At 51.2% G+C, this 4,548-nt stretch overlaps 1 protein-coding gene across 1 annotated transcript in view; it reads left to right on the top strand.

The window, feature by feature from the left end:
* Window positions 1-4,548, top strand: part of mdga2a (MAM domain containing glycosylphosphatidylinositol anchor 2a) — a 61,046-nt gene that overhangs the window by 36,345 nt on the left and 20,153 nt on the right. The gene's annotated exons all lie outside the window — the stretch shown is intronic.

Below are 4,548 nucleotides of genomic sequence, written 5' to 3'. Positions count from 1 at the left end.
CCAATGGTGATTGGTCGGTCGTTTGGCGAATGGCTCCAAATTTTCTCTATCTCTAGATGCCAGACTGATCTGGGAGTGGAAAACTGGAGCTCAGCCAGATCCGGTCTCACGAGGCTAACCGTCCGTACCAAACGGCCGAAATACGGTCCGACCAAAAGAGGTAGTCTTGGTCCGGGTCAAACTGAACCATGGTTGACCAAATACAGGAAGCTCTGGCAGGATATCATTGTGTTATAAGACCGGGAAAGCTCCTTAAAGGAACAGCTGAGTGCTTAGTGTGTACATGAGAGTCTGTGACGGTGTCGGCTTTCAGAGCAGAGAATACATCAGCAGTTTACTTGTTGAGTGGTAGTAAATGTACAGCGTAGGTTCCAGTTTGTAACAGGGGAGAGCAGCAGTCAGTAGGAGAGAGCAGCAGTCAGTAAGGAGAGAGTAGCAGTCAGTAGGAGAGAGCAGCAGTCAGTAGGAGAGAGCGGCAGTCAGTAGGAGAGAGCAGCAGTCAGTAAGGAGAGAGCAGCAGTCAGTAGGAGAGAGCAGCAGTCAGTAGGAGAGAGCAACAGTCAGTAGGAGAGAGCAGCAGTCAGTAGGAGAGAGCAGCAGTCAGTAGGGGAGAGCAGCAGTCAGTAGGGGAGAGCAGCAGACAGTAGGAGAGAGCAGCAGTCAGTAGGGGAGAGCAGAAGTCAGTAGGAGAGAGTAGCAGTCAGTAGGAGAGAGTAGCAGACAGTAGGAGAGAGTAGCAGTCAGTAGGAGAGAGTAGCAGTCAGTAGGAGAGAGCAGCAGTCAGTAGGAGAGAGCAGCAGTCAGTAGGGGAGAGCAGCAGACAGTAGGAGAGAGCAGCAGTCAGTAGGAGAGAGTAGCAGTCAGTAGGGGAGAGCAGCAGTCAGTAGGATAGAGCAGCAGTCAGTAGGAGAGAGCAGCAGTCAGTAGGAGAGAGCAGCAGTCAGTAGGGGAGAGCAGAAGTCAGTAGGAGAGAGTAGCAGTCAGTAGGAGAGAGTAGCAGTCAGTAGGAGTGAGTAGCAGTCAGTAGGAGAGACCATAAGTCAGTAGGAGAGAGTAGCAGTCAGTAGGGGAGAGCAGAAGTCAGTAGGAGAGAGTAGCAGTCAGTAGGGGAGAGCAGAAGTCAGTAGGAGAGAGTAGCAGTCAGTAGGGGAGAGCAGAAGTCAGGAGGAGAGAGTAGCAGTCAGTAGGAGAGAGTAGCAGTCAGTAGGAGAGAGCAGCAGTCAGTAGGAGAGAGCAGCAGTCAGTAGGAGAGGCAGCAGTCAGTAGGGGAGGCAGCAGACAGTAGGGAGAGCAGCAGTCAGTGGGGAGAGCAGCAGTCAGTAGGGGAGAGCAGCAGTCAGTAGGATAGAGCAGCAGTCAGTAGGGAGGCAGCAGTCAGTAGGGAGAGCAGCAGTCAGTGGAGAGAGCAGCAGACAGTGGGAGAGCAGCAGTCAGTAGGAGAGCAGCAGTCAGTGGGGGGAGAGCAGCAGTCAGTAGGGAGAGTAGCAGTCAGTAGGAGAGGCACCAGTCAGTAGGGGAGAGCAGCAGTCAGTAGGAGAGAGCAGCAGTCAGTAGGAGAGCAGCAGTCAGTAGGAGAGAGTAGCAGTCAGTAGGGAGAGCAGCAGTCAGTAGGAGAGAGCACCAGTCAGTAGGAGAGAGCAGCAGTCAGTAGGAGAGAGCAGCAGTCAGTAGGAGAGAGCAGCAGTCAGTAGGAGAGAGTAGCAGTCAGTAGGAGAGAGTAGCAGTCAGTAAGAGAGAGCAGCAGTCAGTAGGAGAGAGTAGCAGTCAGTAGGAGAGAGTAGCAGTCAGTAGGAGAGAGCAGCAGTCAGTAGGAGAGAGTAGCAGTCAGTAGGAGAGAGCAGCAGTCAGTAGGAGAGAGTAGCAGTCAGTAGGGAGAGCAGCAGTCAGTAGGGGAGAGCAGCAGTCAGTAGGAGAGAGCAGCAGTCAGTAGGAGAGAGCAGCAGACAGTAGGAGAGATTAGCAGACAGTAAGAGAGAGCAGCAGTCAGTGGGGAGAGTAGCAGTCAGTAGGAGAGAGTAGCATTCAGTAGGAGAGAGTAGTAGTCAGTAGGAGAGAGTAGCAGTCAGTAGGAGAGAGCAGCAGTCAGTAGGAGAGCAGCAGTCAGTAGGGAGAGAGCAGCAGTCAGTAGGAGAGAGTAGCAGTCAGTAGGAGAGAGTAGCAGTCAGTAGGGGAGAGCAGCAGTCAGTAGGGGAGAGCAGCAGTCAGTAGGAGAGAGCAGCAGTCAGTAGGAGAGAGCAGCAGTCAGTAGGAGAGAGCAGCAGTCAGTAGGGGAGAGCAGAAGTCAGTAGGAGAGAGTAGCAGTCAGTAGGAGAGAGCAGCAGTCAGTAGGAGAGAGTAGCAGTCAGTAGGAGAGAGTAGCAGTCAGTAGGAGAGACCATAAGTCAGTAGGAGAGAGTAGCAGTCAGTGGGGGGAGAGCAGAAGTCAGTGGGGAGAGTAGCAGTCAGTAGGGGGGAGAGCAGCAGTCAGGAGGAGAGAGCAGCAGTCAGTGGGGAGAGCAGCAGACAGTAGGAGAGAGCAGTCAGTAGGAGAGTGTAGCAGTCAGTAGGGGAGAGCAGCAGTCAGTAGGATAGAGCAGCAGTCAGTAGGATAGAGCAGCAGTCAGTAGGAGAGAGTAGCAGCCAGTAGGAGAGAGCAGCAGTCAGTAGGAGAGAGCAGCAGACAGTAGGAGAGAGCAGCAGTCAGTAGGAGAGAGCAGCAGTCAGTAGGGGAGAGCAGAAGTCAGTAGGAGAGAGTAGCACTCAGTAGGAGAGAGTAGCAGTCAGTAGGAGAGAGTAGCAGTCAGTAGGAGAGAGCAGCAGTCAGTAGGAGAGAGTAGCAGTCAGTAGGAGAGAGTAGCAGTCAGTAAGAGAGACCATAAGTCAGTAGGAGAGAGTAGCAGTCAGTAGGAGAGAGTAGCAGTCAGAAGGAGAGACCATAAGTCAGTAGGAGAGAGTAGCAGTCAGTAGGAGAGAGTAGCAGTCAGTAGGAGAGACCATAAGTCAGTAGGAGAGAGTAGCAGTCAGTAGGGGAGAGTAGCAGTCAGTAGGAGAGAGTAGCAGTCAGTAGGAGAGAGCACCAGTCAGTAGGAGAGAGCAGCAGTCAGTAGGGGAGAGCAGCAGTCAGGAGGAGAGAGCAGCAGTCAGTAGGGGAGAGCAGCAGACAGTAGGAGAGAGCAGTCAGTAGGAGAGAGTAGCAGTCAGTAGGGGAGAGCAGCAGTCAGTAGGATAGAGCAGCAGTCAGTAGGATAGAGCAGCAGTCAGTAGGAGAGAGTAGCAGCCAGTAGGAGAGAGCAGCAGTCAGTAGGAGAGAGCAGCAGACAGTAGGAGAGAGCAGCAGTCAGTAGGAGAGAGCAGCAGTCAGTAGGGGAGAGCAGAAGTCAGTAGGAGAGAGTAGCACTCAGTAGGAGAGAGTAGCAGTCAGTAGGAGAGAGTAGCAGTCAGTAGGAGAGAGCAGCAGTCAGTAGGAGAGAGTAGCAGTCAGTAGGAGAGAGTAGCAGTCAGTAAGAGAGACCATAAGTCAGTAGGAGAGAGTAGCAGTCAGTAGGAGAGAGTAGCAGTCAGAAGGAGAGACCATAAGTCAGTAGGAGAGAGTAGCAGTCAGTAGGAGAGAGTAGCAGTCAGTAGGGAGAGACCATAAGTCAGTAGGAGGAGAGTAGCAGTCAGTAGGGGGAGAGTAGCAGTCAGGAGAGAGTAGCAGTCAGTAGGAGAGAGCACCAGTCAGTAGGAGAGAGCAGCAGTCAGTAGGAGAGAGCAGCAGTCAGTAGGAGAGAGCAGCAGTCAGTAGGAGAGAGCAGCAGTCAGTAGGAGAGAGCAGCAGTCAGTAGGGGAGAGTAGCAGTCAGTAGGAGAGAGCACCAGTCAGTAGGAGAGAGTAGCAGTCAGTAGGAGAGAGCAGCAGTCAGTAGGAGAGAGCAGCAGACAGTAGAAAAAACTCTGACACAGAGAGAGGAGACGAGAGGACGGGGAAGCCCGTCAACAAACCAATCAGTTATAAGTAGTGACAGAACGATTTTTGCAGCCAGCCGATACGCGGCGGCTGCGTTCACCGATATTTTGTTCCCGCCATTATTTACCGACAGGCGTCCACAGGCAGCTCTGTGTTGCTGGAGACGCTGCACCCATCCATAAGATGCACATTGCACTAGGACTGTCCTCGACTAAAGAACTCCTTAGTCCACTAACACTTATAGGATTTTGTCGACTGATCGATTAGTTGATTTAATTGACAGAGCTGTGAGCTTTGAGAGGTGGTTAAGACTAGAAAAGCACAATATAAATGTAGTTAATTAACCATCTGTAAAACTGAGTTTCTACACAATTAATCCTGCAAAAGCACCACTTTAAATCTTGTGTTTATAATAAATGTGCTCAGAAGTTTCTTGGAAATAAGTAATTAAGCATGAATAAGCATAAAAAATGACCAAAATGACCGATTAGTCGACTAATCGACTAAGAGGTGGCAGCCCTACATTGCACACATAATTTGGGTGATATGAAAGTAAGATGATTGCAGAAGTGACACTGATCTGTGTTTTTGTTTTTATTATTTTTAAAGAAATGGCAAAGCAGA

This window comes from Perca flavescens, chromosome 20 (assembly GCF_004354835.1).
Source record: "Perca flavescens isolate YP-PL-M2 chromosome 20, PFLA_1.0, whole genome shotgun sequence".
Taxonomy (NCBI): Eukaryota; Metazoa; Chordata; class Actinopteri; order Perciformes; family Percidae; genus Perca; species Perca flavescens.
Note: the sequence above shows the minus strand (reverse complement) of the source record. Positions and strands in the feature narration are given on the sequence as shown.